This window comes from Strix aluco, chromosome Z (genome assembly GCF_031877795.1).
Source record: "Strix aluco isolate bStrAlu1 chromosome Z, bStrAlu1.hap1, whole genome shotgun sequence".
NCBI classification, from domain to species: Eukaryota; Metazoa; Chordata; class Aves; order Strigiformes; family Strigidae; genus Strix; species Strix aluco.
This window is the reverse complement of record NC_133971.1, coordinates 13,252,377-13,268,001: the sequence shown is the minus strand read 5'-3', so window position 1 is coordinate 13,268,001 and position 15,625 is coordinate 13,252,377. Positions and strand designations below refer to the sequence as shown.

Below are 15,625 nucleotides of genomic sequence, written 5' to 3'. Positions count from 1 at the left end.
TGCCCTGGGCTTGCTTCTTTATCATAATAACATCCTGCAATATTTGGAGCTATTAGTTGTAATGTTCCCACTACTGTCTCAAAAACTTGCTGGAATTAGAGTTTGGTCAGAGCAACATCTTTCACTGCTCATTTTTATATTCATCAACCCTGGCTTTCTAGCTGCAGTATCTAGCAATTACATACAGCTCTCATGGGGATGTAAAGAAACACATAAGATACCAGCCTTAAAAAGAAAAAAAAAAAAAGAAAGAAAATCCAGCACCCAACACCCACAACCCCCACACCAAAAACAAACAAAAAACCCCACCAAAAACCTGTATACAGTGCACAGGCATAGATATCCATGGAGGAAAACATAATAATCTCTTTCCTGTACATCACCCCTATTGATAGCCTTCTTGTTTCAGTTTCCATCTATGGCATATATTAATCAAGAGAAAAAATAAGGTATGAGGAAACAAATGGTAGTGAAAATACTGGAAGTGTAAACCAGCAGTTGGTATTTAATGCTATCCTCAATACAAGAGTCCTTTTTAACCCCTTAATTCAGGAAAGAAACCAGATTTGAAAAACTTAAACTACCACATTCTGTTTCACATGAGTGTGATATTTTTATTCATTTGACATATGTTGCTTCCTGAACGGATTCAATGTATTTTGGCATTCCAGAACAAAACTGCTCTCATCGTGTTTGGCACTTCATGTACAATGCAGCCAGGAAGCCACTCCTTAGACTATGCAGCCATCTGCAGCAAATACCAAAGGTTTTTAAACAAGCAAGCTGCACTGCTGTAAATATGCAGTATTTCAATATACAAGAAAAGTTCTCATCTATCAACCAGACTCTCCATCTAGTTGCCTACAGATAAATTCAGCCAATCTGCAACACGTAACAGTTAGCCCAATGAAAACAGAAAGGGGGAGAAAAAATAAACTATTTCTGGTTACTTAGTTATTTTGCTTTCTAAATTGTGTGGTCCACATATTAAAAACAGCCCCTGATGCCCTGCTTTATATGCACTCCCCCCAAAAAAGTAATTGCCAGAATTCCTAGCTAAAACTAGGATGGATCAAACAACAGAGGTCAGAAGAACACAGCTGGCCCAAAACAATATGAGACTTTGAGATACAAAGCAAGCAGAGGTTGGGTACATGGGAGGAGGAACCACACTCAAAACCTCTAGCTAGTAAGGTGGATAAACTGCCCAGAAAAACTGCTGCACCCAACCTAGACAGGTTACACAATTCAGTCTGTTGTAACAGTAACACAAGAGGGAACACATTCATAGATCAGAGTTCAAATAAGGAGGAGTGTATGTGGATATCTGTGTTCATTCCTCATTTGGAGACTGTTAGATTTCAAAAACATTCATCCCACCAAAAAATGCACATAAAGATGCACCCTGACACTTAAAACACTATGCAGTGCCCTAATGAAAGTCACTACTTAAAGAGCACATACAACTGGACTTCCATTTTGCTTTACAATACTTCCCCTTAAAGAACGCTTCTGTCTGTCTTGTAAGTCTTATTCACCTTAAGGAGTTGGTTTGGTTTTTGCCTTTACATTTGTTTAGTATAAAATACAGTACTAAAACCAGTAAGCTTCCATTTACAATTCAGCTTTTAAAAGAGTTTTACTTTAATACACCTTTTTCACTGCTAAGGAGTAGTCACTACTTCTATACAGAGCAAAAGTATTTCTTAAAAAATGAGCATTTTCCAGATTCTAAGCATCTTCTCCCTCTAGTTTAGACAATAATTACAACATATATTAGCTCAATATTCTCAGTAGTTTTAAGAGTTACTGTCCTGGGTAAATAAATGAATCCCTGAACTATACCTCTGTTGTTTTCTTCTACATTAATTTTACAACTGATACAAAAATCCTGATCCATTCCAATCAGTTGCTCACAATTGTGAAGCACAAGAATTATTCTTCTTTGCACGAACTGTGGTTCTAACTACAAGACTCTTCACATCTCCCATGTGGCTAAGCACCGTTATTCCTGTCCTCTATTTACATGGTTTTGCTCTCACAACATGCATTCGATTTTTGCAAAGTTACAATGTCTTTTCACTTCCAACACAGTAATGAAATGTTTACGCTAATATTTTTTTGCACTAAAGTGTTTTTCTCTGTACTTACTTGTTGTGTTGCTCTAAGCCAATAGATGGTGATTAAAGAGAAAAGAAGAGCTGTTATTTTTATTTTACTACATCAGGCATTTTGGAGATCAGATAAGCAACTGTTACAACAAAATTAACAGAAGGCTATTCTTGAATGGTTTCCACAGTATTTCTCCCTCTTTAGATAGGGAAGAATGACAGCATACTGCTTATAATAAAAATTAAATAATTAAAATTACTTGGAATTTAGACAATTATATTGAAGTACAGTTTCTCTTAAAGTGCTGTTATCAACATAGGTAGTAATTCACTATCTAAAGTCAAAAGCAAGTTTTTCACCTGACAGGAGGTTTACGTAGAACTAAGATTCTTCCTTTATCACACTGCAAATTATAGCTTCAAAACTGAATTCAAAGGTTATTTAATAATAACTCAGCTTAAAGCGTTACTTAACTTCTGACATCTTGTGCTTTCTAGCAAGGAAAAAAAAAGGTACAACACTACTTTGACACTACTGAAGTAAAAAGTGGGACAATGCCATGCTGATTTGCTATTAACATGTCAGTTTCTTGTTCTCCAAACAGGAAAACAGAACTGAATACCACAATGGAGGAATTTAAAAAAATTTCATAACTGTGATTTCAAAAGATTTGAATTGTCCAGTGCATACTTACCTTCAGATTTTTCAAAGATTAAAAACAAATTAACACAGGTTTGGGGAAAATAAGTAACATTCTGATTTTGATTGAAGGTTTTTCCTCTGTAGGTATTTCATACTCTGAGGCTGAAATGTAAAACTTTGTCAAGATTTAACACAAATGGAATGATGGGTGATCTATGGATCTAAAATGAGGAAATACATATTTGAGTTCAGTGGAAATCAGCAGGCACACACTTCATCTGGGACAAATGGAGAGAAAGCAAGTACCTTTTTTAAAAGTTTAAAGAACAATTTGTTGGTTCTTGATCAGTTGGTTTCTGCAGAGGGAGAAGAAAGAGGACAAGAAAAAAGTATCAATTAAAGACATGTTTCTCTCCCATTCCAGAATGCTTTCTTTTAACCTGATCCATTGACAGGGCCATAACCTTTCCCTTGACAAGTCACAGGCTGCTGCTGCAAAACCAATTCAGTAACACTAATGTCATGAAAGACCACAGGACATTTGAAATCTTGACAATACCTCTGCCACAGATCCCACAGATTTCCCACAGGAAAATCCCACAGAAATGTTTGCCAGCTCCACTGTCTTTCTCAAGTAAGAGCAGCATTACAAAAAGCATACAAGAATGCCATGATCCTCAGCACTTCTTCTGCTTTGCTTCAGTAAAGCAAGAAAAAAATAAGTGTTTCTTGAAAAAAATAGAGGAGCTCACCCAGATAAATGCAAGCAGAAGAGTAAATTATTCTCAAAGTCTATTCTAAGTCTATCTTGCTTTTCTGGTGCTTGTATGGTCTATAATTTCATTTATTTAGATGAAATCTCTGGTACTGAACCCAAAGCATTAATGTCTAGATTAAGAAAAATGCACTGCAAGAACAGGGTTTTCCAACAGGCACAGAAAGCTCCCTCCCTCCCAAAACACTGTTCAGAAAAAAAAAAATGTGTCCAAATAAGACATACTAAACAATACTATAGTAAAACAGTAAAGCTCTGATAGTTTCTCCCTCCCCTGTATCAACGTTTCTGATCTTAGTCATGAGAATCAGAGCCAGATGGCTTGCCAAATTCAGAGTTTCAATTGATTTCCCCTTCCTGTCACATTCCCAGAAAGAATGGAAATGCACAGGTTTAACCATCTTTTTCTTCTCTTCCTACTTGGTGTTGAGTCCTTAACTGAAGTGTTACCTTGTTTTTAATAGTTTCCCAACACCCATATGTGAACCAACAAAAGCAACCTTAAAGTAAAATTCTAGGTTTGTTCTCTTATTTTCTAACACTCTATGATTGATTCTCTCTGCCTGTAATTCCTCCCAGAAGGAGACCTACTAAAGAATTCGTTACTTAGAATAAATCGCCCTGTATAAGTTTGTACTAACGTACAACTGAAATAAATGGTATAAAGGTGGGGCAGCTATGAATCATGAAGATACGAACTTTTGAATTTTCTCCCTCAGTGATTAACTTTACTGCCAACCTCCCAAAAATACATAGCACCTCGGAAATCAAATGACCTGCAGCTCCAGGGTGAACATCACATGACTATGTGACCAGAAGTAACCCAAAATGACTATGTTCTCCTAAAAGGAGCTAACTCCCAAGCTGAGACTCCAGATCACCACAGACTGATTGCCACAACAAGCAAACGTATCAGCAGCAACATATCAGTGCACAGCAACCTTCTGCCTGCATGTTCATCTCCTCCTTCAGTATACCTACCTCACAGGCCAAAGTGGAAACTAAGTAAATTCAACACCTGCATATTGTACTCTGTAGCATGAGCATGGAAAGTGAGTATTTACAGACCGTTTAAGTCATGAAATATTTAGACTGCTATGCTGCCACACTTTTATTGAAAATACAGGCCTCAACCTTGTAAATACTTCTGCAGCCAAGTTTCTTCGTTTGTTTAACCACAATCATGCATAAGCATGTATAGATTATTAAGCGTAACATTCCCACAGAGGAAAAAACCTATAATTTGCATTAGTACCATTATTTAAGAGTTCTCCGATATCCAGTTTCAAATATAAACCTCCATCCTATCCTCACGGTTACCTGTAAGTAAAGACATAAGAGCTGCAGTGATCTGATCAAACTGTTGACAATTGGGTTGATCTTCTAAACTATCATTTCTGCCCCGAGGGACAGTAATGCCAGGACAACTAGTCACATGTGGGGAAAAAAAGCAGCAGTTCTCAAAGTTTGTTAGCAGCCTACCAGAAGTCTTCCAGACAAGCCTGGAAATACTTTCCACCATCCAAAAACTTAAGATGACATCCATAGTCATATTGGATGACTGAACCTGTGACTGACATTCACAGGCATCTGGCACTGCATTTCAGATGTTTGTTCAGATATACTGATGTAGGTTGAGGAATCTGTGCCCTCTCCTCTCCTTCTTAGGAAGCTTGGAAGTTTTTGAAGATATGTACTGAAAAACTTGAAGGACAAGGAGAGCAAAGAAGGCTGAGAAAATGATTTCTGCTACTATACTAAACTTAGACCCCATATTATAGGACAGAGAACTAAGGAAGAACATGAAACTTTTCAGATACCAAGACCATCTTTCTGCAGCTACCTTTAACATACTAACAAAACTTCAAATATTTTAAATTCAGTTACTAACATTGGAGTTTTCCACACCAAGGAGAATAAGGCCTTTGCCACTTCACAGGGAGATACCACCCATTCCAAACAAATTTTAAGTGTTTCATTTTAAATATTTGTAACTTTTACTAACACTTCGAACCACTTCAAAGCTTCTTCTAATCCTAAAGTTAGCCCCAGACAACTGACACAAGTAGCAGCCACTGAGCACTAGGAGCTCACAGGAAGACAACTATACCCCAACCATGTACTTCAGAAGTACAGTTTTAAGTTCAAGAGAACACAAAATTCAACACTCTAAAACAAGTATTTCCTTCCTACCTGTTTGTTCCTAGAAAGGAAGTTCTATTCAAACAGCTGCAGTCTCTCCCACTGGAAGTTGTGATAGTCCAGAACAGTCAGACCATGTCTATGTATCTCTGTTCATTCCAACCCAGCCAACTTCATGATGGGGTCTACAAGACATGAAGCAGAGCACTGTACATATTGAACTATACAAACTTGGAGAATTCAGCATGCTTAGAAGACTTCTTTGTTTGGAAAAGAAGCTCATGCACCCAGTGAATTCCAAACTGATCACTCTGAAGATACTGATCTACAGTTTCTTCCAGTTACTATTCTCACAATGTGCATCTAAATAAGGGAATCTTAAAGAACGGTTGCTTTTAGCAGTTGTTTTACTTTGCATATATAATATAGCCTTATGGTTGCAGAATTCAATTATACAAAAGCATGAAACAAAAGTTTGAGAGACCATAGCTCTATTTACAAAAGATGCGAAAGTGTGTAATATGGGATATTCAGAAATTGAGAAACTATGAAAAAAGTTGTGCATTTTGGAATCACTTCCCTTATGTCTGGTAGCTTTGCTCTTACAGGGACAGAAGTTGTCCTTACTACATAAGTAATCTTTAGGGTTTAGCCTGTGCCTAATCGACCTATACTGAACAAAGCACAAAGCACTCCCCTGCCTTCCATCAGTTGCATACTTGTTACCTAATGTTTTCCTGGCCATGTCAAAAAATAGAAGAGTATGGCCATCCCATTCATTGTCTACTGAAATGGATAGAAGAGAGGGAGCACATACTGTCTTACCTAACAAGACTGAGCCTTCGAACACAAGACACTCCAAAGGTTTGATTACCTTCTGACATTACTACAACTTCCAGGACAGCTGCAGCAGCCAAGATCGTACACACTGTCCTCAGACTCTGCTTAATCATCACTTTTTGTTCCTATGTATAATGATCGCTCAGTATCAAGTTTCTACAAATTAGTTCCACATACAGAAAGAACTACCTACTTTTCGACTACCCTAGGGAAGTTAGTCACAATGCTCATGTTCTCCAACGTAAGTACACTTCAGTTTGGTTTCATTTAGACCAAATGAGGAGGTTTGTTTAGCTTTATTTCTCAATTATGCAAAGTCATAATGTATTTTTAAAGGTGGAAGGTGCAATTTAGTGTTGAAATATCATGCTTCTGTATCACCTTCAGAGGAAGTAGAGATGAAACTAAACAGAGTAATAAGCCAAGTATCCATATTGAAATTTAAGCATCAGAGAAACAAATATCTTAAGATCTGGTAACTAATGAAGGAGAGCAGCAGTAAAAAAAATAATTATTCCAAGATTACTACCTGATAAAAATACACCAATTCCAGCATAGCAATACTCACTTTTTCCATTTTTCTTAGGCAGAAGATTTATAAACCTCTCCTAAATCAGCATCCTTACTTTCAAATCTTAACATTTATAAGGTTTTACTCACAATACATGAACACTGTATTCTTAATTACAAATGAAGGTTGTATTTCAATCAAGTAATCTTTTTACAACAAAAAACCCTTCAAAAAACCCCACACCCATCTTGTCATTAGAGCAGTCAACTCTCTATCACCTGTCCCCTTTTAAACTTAATAGAATTGCTTAACAATTAACTATTACTAAAGTACACTAGGCAGTGTTATTTAGGCTGAGTTTTACCTGTACTTACTCAGCAGGAGACAAGCATGCCAACTGCGCTGATACAGTGGGCTCTGCATGCCACCAGTTGGAAACTGCAGTGGCACACTGTAGCTGCTCCTCAAGAGATGAAGATAACTACAAGGACAGTGGGAAATCCATGCTTAAAGCTTTGAGAAGCCCCCATCCCACCAAAAAAAAAGTACAAGTACTTCTTGTCCAGAACTGGACCAGAGTCTGCCATGAGAGTAGCCACAGAACTGTTCACAAGTTACCCACAACACTAAGATACTCCCTATGCATTCAAAACATTAAGCAAAACTCTCAAAATCAGTTAAACTTTTAGAAGTTGTAGAAGGCATAACCTATACCTCACAAGTATGCATTGGACTTCACGGATGTTCCAAAGACACTAAGCTAGCAGTGTAACAGGTTACCACAAACACTACACTTTCTAAATATGGGGTGGGGGTCAGTTATCTACGGACTGTTTACTACACAAACTGATAAACGTGTTACCTTCAATGTTTTCATTCTGATGTGAAAAGTGTTGTCTGACATACTGTTTCACTTACTCAAAAGATGACAAGGTAAAATAGCCAAATCTTAATTTTCCAGATAATTCGCATGTAACTGCCTATATCAACTGTCACCATCAACAAGCTCATACAGGAATACAGTCTACTATTTTCATATCTGTAAGAGTAGCTTTTCCATCAACTCAGCTAGTTACTCATTTGGAAAAGGTTAGATTTGTAATCCTCCATGTGGAGTAAATGTCAGACCCTCCTTCAGCAGATCAGGTTATTCCACAGGGAGAATCTGCTGAAGAGATGACACATCAACCATTTGATCTTTATGTAACATTTTCCCTAGAAGATTTTCCTTTTCACTTGGGAGCAGAAGGGATAAAAACAAAACAAGAAAACAAAGCAGACAGCCAGTGATTCATTACACCCCTACGGGAAAGCAGAGTTGAGGAATTTTCTTCCATCCCCTTGTATTTCTAGAACCTACTGCTAACACGCTACATATGATGTATGTTACATATGTGCAAGCCTTTCCTCAGCTTTGATGTTCCAAGCATGGCTCTTCATGCCTGGGACTGCAGACTGAACAAATTCCACTGAGGACAAATCATAACACTGTTTTCTTACACCACCAGCTTAATACACTATGCAAACTTGCAATCAATACTACTTTCTCCATGGAGCCCCCTCATCAATTCTACATGAATGTGATGTGCAAATAGATACCCTACAGAGCACTACAATTACACCAAATATTATCTACTGGGCAGATTATTAGTAAGACAAATCTATTCATATTTTTACTAATATGATTATCATCCTAATGATTATCATATTCCATAGCATGCCATACGCTGTAGCTTCTAGCACTTTGACTGCGAGTGTACCTACTTAAACTGACCGATGTTTACTTGAGCTTAATTTAATTCATGAGCAAGGAACAGCCAGGTCAAAAGAATATTTCCCCAAGCCATCACACATAGCTATGAAAGTGCTGTTTCAAGCAACATGAGCTACCATGTCTACACTTAAACCATTTTACTCATATGAATATCAATGTCAGACTGATTTTTAGTTGAGATGGTTGATCTTGAGAAAAAATACACTCCTTCATAACTCCTAAACTATGTGAATGATATGAATGGCATTCTATGATGCAACCATTAGCTGTAAGCAGTACTGAATTACACTTTCATCATTAAAAAGGGCCTTATCTATAGCTACCATGGTGACAAAACACTAGCGTAAAAAGTTGTGGCTCCACTACAAGGATCTATTCTTCTGCATGGCATTGAAAAATATCAAGTGCATCATGAGAAACACAAAAGGTCTGAAAAGAAACAAAATTGCATCCATTACGAACATAGCGGTTTACAACTAAATTTGTCATGCATTGCTACAATTCCCCACCCCCCCACGCCCCCCCAGGAATCTCAAGTCATTATTGAGACTGAAACACGGCTTTGGAAAGTGATCATTCTTTGTGAAAGGATTACTCTATTTAGACTTCACTGCTTTTCTGCCAACCATCAGCTGTATAAGGAAACTGAAGTTCACTGTCATTTATTCTGTTCAGCCCCTTCTGATACCTAAGAACAACCCTTACTGCTGCCTGGAAAGGTAAGTCTATAAATTGCAAGACAAATCATTTACTTGTTACCAACCACTGAAGCCACTTCAGGTCAGTTAAATGTTAACATTTTTCCTCATGGTGCATCAGATAGATTTGGATTAGTAATTTTTTCCTCAAACACTACATTACTTGATGCTGTTAAAGAACTACATATGTAGGACTGTTAAAAATTTTGCATAGAAATTACTTTGTCCAAGCCTCACAAACCCAACACATCTCAGACACTTGAGAGACTGAAGAACACACATCCTATCTGACCAACATAGTGTTTTCAAGTTTGACAAAAATTTAAATAAGCTAGCACAGAGATAGGGCTTCTGGTTCATTTTAAGCATTCACAATATAAGAAATTCCTTGCCTTCAAGAAAGAACAAGCTGATAATTGCTTCTTTGAGGCATGTGAAATGAATCTCTGGTGAGCGATATTGCTTTCACTACATGCAACTAGTTAGTTGGCATAACTTAGCAAGCACCAGCGGTATAAAACCTTATACCAAAACTTCGCATTAAGTTTCCCCTCCAACAGCTTCAAACGGGACTCCTCTAAAAAATGATAAAGTGGTCATCAAAACCAAAGGCAGATACCCTAAGTCGGAGGTTCAACTGCACATACTTTTAAGAAGTCACACCACTAGCTACTTTATTTCTTTTTTTTAAATGGAGGTTCTTAGATAAACTTTACAAGGATCAAAATACAATACAGACCTCTCCTATACAAGCTGAAAAATATGCGGTCCAACTCGTCATCTTGAGGACAGAGAGGGGGCGGAGGGGAGGAAGAGAGGTGGCAGCAGCAGTCGAGGGGAAAAACTGCGACAGCATTTATAGAAGACTACGGGGGCACGTTTTATGAAGAAATTTAGCAGCTATCCTGAAGATGACCGGCCAGACACTAACCGATATTCCAGAAAACAAGGGAAAAGACAAACAAGAAACGGCAGATATAGGCAGAGCCAAGCCTCAAGATCTTTCGATTAAATAAAAGATACTACCTCCTCTAGGATTTTCTTATTTCCTGAGAAGTTAATTATGCTGCCTGGGTTAGCAATCGTTTTGGAAGGGAAGGAGCTGAAGCAGCAGAGTCGCGGAGTCGAGCACTTTCAGTTCAATACCTTCTCCGACCGAACAAAGAAACTTCTGTGTCTGAGGAGCTTAAAAACTTTCGGTCTCCCCAGACTCTTCCCTCAGTCTCCATGAAACCAGCGACTACGTGCATATAAACAGCATTTCGGCGAGAGAGAGAGAAACACAAAGGACAGCTAAACTGTGCAAGGCGGAAAACACAGAAAAATAAAGGCCAAAAACAGGATATCAAAATGAAGCTTGAACTCCTTCCTTTTTCCCCACCCCCTTCAGCAGAGGAAGGATTTTTCTGTTGTTGTTGTTGCTGCTGCTGCTCCCCAAGCCTTCTCCATTTAATTTACCTTGTCTGTCGGGCGTCTAAACCAGATCCAGCAGGCAGGAGTTTCTTCCGACCCCAAGGAAATGTATTAAATCCAATCGAGTTTGCTTCTCGTAAAGGGGGAAGGGGGCAGAGGAGAAGAGACGCGAGGCGGGAGGAGGGGAAAAAAAAAAGATGCAACAGCTTTCGACGAGGACGGGGGCGTTCGCGGAGCGTGCGACGTGCGTGTGCACGGGGGGAGGGCGGCAGCGGAGCCGGGCTCCTCCCGGCCCTCGCCGCCGGGATCTGCCCCGCGGGCGGCCCCGGGCCGCGCCGGCCCCGCCCGCCGCCGCGACCGCCCGGCAGAAACGGCGCCCGGCGGCGAGAGCGCAGCGCCCCCCGCCACCCAGCCGGCCTCGGCAGCGCGGCCCGGCCCAGCCCGCCGCCGCCCCTCGCCCGCCGGCCTGCACACACACACCCCCCACCACCACCGCGGCTCGCTGGGCGCCGCCGTTCCGCCCCCAGCTCCTCACCCGGGGCCGCGCTGCCCGAGCGCGGCCGCAGCCCCACACACCGCCCCCCCCGCCGCCGCCACGCCGCCGCCGCCAAGGGCAGGAGGGGAGCGGGATGGCCGCCCGGCTCACCTGCCCGCCCGCCGCCGCCCTCTCTCCCCGCCTCCTTTCGCACACTTCCCCCTTCTCCCGCTGCCCGCCCCCCCTCGGCCGCGGGGAGCCCGGGAAGGCGGCGGAGCCGTGGGGAAGGGAAATTCCCCGGAGGGGGGGGACACAAGACTGGGGGGGGGGGGGGGCGGGGGGTAGTGTCGTTAACCGGGGGGCAGGCCGCCGCGTCCCTGCGGCTGCCGGCGCCGCGCCCCGCCGCCCAGCCGCGGGAGGGAGGCACTGCGGCGAGGGCGGAGCGGGAGCCGGGCCGGGACCGGGGGGGAGGCGGCCGCGCCCCCACCGGCCGTGACGGAGGGGAGGGGACGGACGGACGGACGGGCGGGCGGGCGTCGCCGCCGCCGGGCCTGGCTGGTCTCCCTTCCCCCTGCACCGGTGCGGGACTGAGCGCGGGAGGCCGCGGCGCAGCCAATCTCCAGCGAGAGACCTCGTGAGGGACGGGCCGCCGCAGCCAATGGCTCTCGGCGGGGGGCGGGAGCGGGCTGTGGAGGAATGGGGCGCGGTGGGGGCGGGGGGCGTTGGCGCGGGGCCGGGCCGGCCCGGGGCGCGCAGGGGGCTGGGAGCGGTTCGCCGGGGAGGGGACGCGTCCCGCCGCCTTGGGGCGGCCCCTCTCGCCCGTGCCGGGCGCGCGGCCCGCGCCGGGGACGGGGATGGGGCCGGGCCGCGCCGGGGCCCCCTCCTGGCCCAGTCCCCGCGCGGGAGTCGCTGGTTTTCCCCGCGGTCTTGGCGTAGTTCGCCTTCTGCAGGGGCGCGTCAGTTGCCCAGGCGAATCGAATCCCAAATGACGAGGCACAGGCAGCTCGGCTTCCCAATTTAATAATTGCGCGTGTACTGTCCAAACTGCTGGAACGATTGACCACGTTTCAGGCGTTCGCTGTCACGCTGGCGGCCGTGCCAGCAGCTGCCACGCCATTGCACCTCCCGCTCCTGAGCTTCCAGGTACCAGGGTCTGGGGGAGCAAACACATCTGGGGGGAAAAACTAACAACCTCCACCCAAACGTGGTGTTTGGGTATATTAAACCTCGATGCAAACAACAATTAATGCCATATATGTAGTCACACTGTCTCGCATAAACCCTGGAATACAGCTATGTTTTCAAGTATTTCAACACCCTCAGTACAATGTGATGTTACTGAAAATGCTGTTAATTATCACATAGGCATGTAGTAATATGTTTGAAAAGCAGCCACTGGGTTTACTGTAGGTCACACAGCTTCGCTATTGGTGTGTGTTGGATCTCAAGAGTATGCTGGTGGAAATGTTTTTCTGTTTAATTTCCTTGATTGTTTGAAATGGGTATTTGATAACCTATTGTGAATGCAATATGCCATTTTAACAGTCCTGGAGCCTGGAGTTCTGCTCAGCCACAAAACAGCGCACAAAGCTGACAGCAGGGTGGATTTGTACATGCTGCTCACCTTATGCTCCTTAATTGTGTTCTGCAGAGACCACATCTAAGGACAGAGGTAGTTTTATTTTCATGCCCATTTAATTCCTGGCTTCTCAACTGGGACTGCTACCATCTAAGCTGGGATCGTGTTTTATTATGATAATCTGTTTACTGAGAAATGGACAAAATGCTTAAAAAATGCCATTTTACATGAGCCATTGAACAGCAAAGGAAAATGGTATGTCAGTTTAGTAATGACCTGCCCCTGATTTTAGCATGCAACTAGGCTTGAAAAGCCCTTTAAACCCTCACCAGTCCCTGAAAGTAACTCCAGTTGATATCTCCTGTTCAGGATCATTAGTTGCTTCATCCTATTTCCCTGGATGAAGAAGGTTTAATCTTTAGCCACAAAACACACACTTGATCACATTTATAAAAGTCCACTATGATTAACAATACTGCTTTTTATTTAAAACTTCTTGTCTGTGTATGGGAGTTGTACCTTCAAGTCTCCAATTTGTATCCAAATATAGAAAATAAGCATGAATTTCTACTAGGGTAAAAATACTCACTGTTTCTTTACTTTTCTATTAATCCTCTCTCCATCTTTACCGAGCACAGAGTGCTCTTTGGGGACTATGCGTAGATTTAAATAATTAAACTAAATTAAATATAACCATCAGAGTTTTTAAAAAGTAAAATTATATACGTATATATATTTCCCCAAACATTAGATCATTTCCATTTCTTCTTGCTCAGATAAGCCACTTTCTTCAAATGAGTCAGCTTTGGACTAAGGTCAAGTGTGAGAACTCCCCCCCACTGACAACAGATTCAGGATTTCTCACTATAGTGCACTACATTGGTGCTATAATAAAATTCCTATTTTTTTAAGCTCATGCAAACAATTGATCATTCCTGTCTAATAGCCAATAATGTATCCTTATCATAATTAATACAAATTGCTCTCTGTAACGGATGTCCTCCATCATGAACTCTTCAAGGCACCTCCTTTTTGTGTGAATTATCATAACTTTTTTAACGTGCAAATGTTCTTTGGCAATGTTTACTGCAAATTGCCCAATGCGTTTGTTAACGCAGCAGGGTAATAGGAGGGTGTGGGAAATTCATAGCAACTGTTGCTCCCATGGTGAATCTACTGTAGTTGTAACACTAGTTTCAGTGTAACATACTATTTCACTTACAGTTTTAGCCATCAAAAATAAAAGCCTAGCCAAAGTCTGCTGAAACTACAGCTAGCTAGACCACAGCTCCTGGAGACATTTTACATAGACAAGATACAACTATCTATACAAATTAAGAAAATACCAGGAGTTATCCCAGGGATTTAAAAGTACTATAAATACCAAGATAGTACTTAGATTACAGCTTCAACAGAGTCCCCAGCAACATTAATTCCCACAGGTGGTATCCCAGTTACCAAATACTTACAGATTAAGTGCACAAAGTACAAAATATACAGTTACATAATGAGTCTTTCAAGTGAGACTATGCAACTGATGCCACTGAAAGCTTAAACAAATTCTTTATGTGCGATTTCACAGTAGACACCAAGCCCAAACTCCTCTCATTCAAATTTCTATTTTTATATTCAAACTGGAACGCTAGTAAATACTGCAACAACGTGCAGCTAAACTGAAAGAACAGTTGGTGAAACAGGCATTTCTATGTTTGTCCCTTTCAATAGATCAATTGTCTGAACAACGTACACATAGATTTTCAGAGTAACAGGGTTTTATTGCGGCTTTTCCCTCTTCTTACTGCTGTTGTTTGTTACATTCGTGCACTTTCACTTTTCCAAGAGCTAGACTGAAAGTCCTCCAGGGTAAGCACCTCTGCTTATTAAATGCTCAGGTGGTGACTTGAAAGGTGAATTTTAACTTGATTTGAATTGGGACATCTGGACATCATTGCAATATAAATATTAAATAATAATTACTGGAAGTAATAACTGCCCAAAAGACATAAAGAGACAATAAGTAATCTTTTCTTTAACAAGTATATATTAAAGTTTCTTTTAGATACTCCATAATTTAAATTTGCACATGCTCCATTCAAAATGTCTTACTGTAACATTTTCTGAATTGATCCAGTTCACAACTGGATTGCACCACATTTATGCTGGTGAAATCAACACAAAACTGGTATAATTCAGTGAAAATTAAGTCATAAGATAGGCATAATGCCTATCTACTATATTTAAAGAAGCTAAGTAAACAACCACTGTTCAGTCTAACAATCCCTACGCTACACTAGTTAAATATGGTGTTACGCCATACAAAGAAGTTTTCTCTGTATTTGGTTCATTATTTTTCAAATAGTAAAATCAATCAGAGTGATCAACATAAACATATTGTGTGACTAAGTTTTGGAGTATTGTGCAAGTACCAATAGAAAACCTTTGTAACACCACAACCTATTTTGTATATGCAGTATTCCAGAAATGGCTAGGAATGTTTTAGAGTTATTTTTAAACATTTTATTGTGACTTTTTGTTTGTATTTCTCTTCCTTGGTTACCATGGGTGAGCTCCTGAATTCTGACTGAGGAAGACTTGGCACAGCGTTTCACAGGGATGAGGAAAGACAAAAAGGTGGTGTTAAGGCACCTTTCTTTTTCCCTGATT

General features: G+C 41.4%; 1 protein-coding gene across 11 annotated transcripts in view; it reads right to left on the bottom strand.

The window, feature by feature from the left end:
• The window catches only part of ERBIN (erbb2 interacting protein), a 123,102-nt gene extending 111,519 nt beyond the window's left edge, over window positions 1-11,583 (bottom strand). For 4 of the 11 annotated variants that reach the window (XM_074811582.1, XM_074811589.1, XM_074811586.1 and 1 more), the window contains exon 1: window positions 10,953-11,218. The gene's annotated coding sequence lies outside the window, so the exon portion shown is untranslated. Of the gene's footprint in view, window positions 1-5,722; window positions 5,809-10,952; window positions 11,223-11,553 lie in introns of those variants that run through there. The other 7 variants (XM_074811591.1, XM_074811592.1, XM_074811590.1 and 4 more) reach the window with 5 other exon arrangements.
• Between the last annotated feature and the right edge of the window lie 4,042 nt (window positions 11,584-15,625).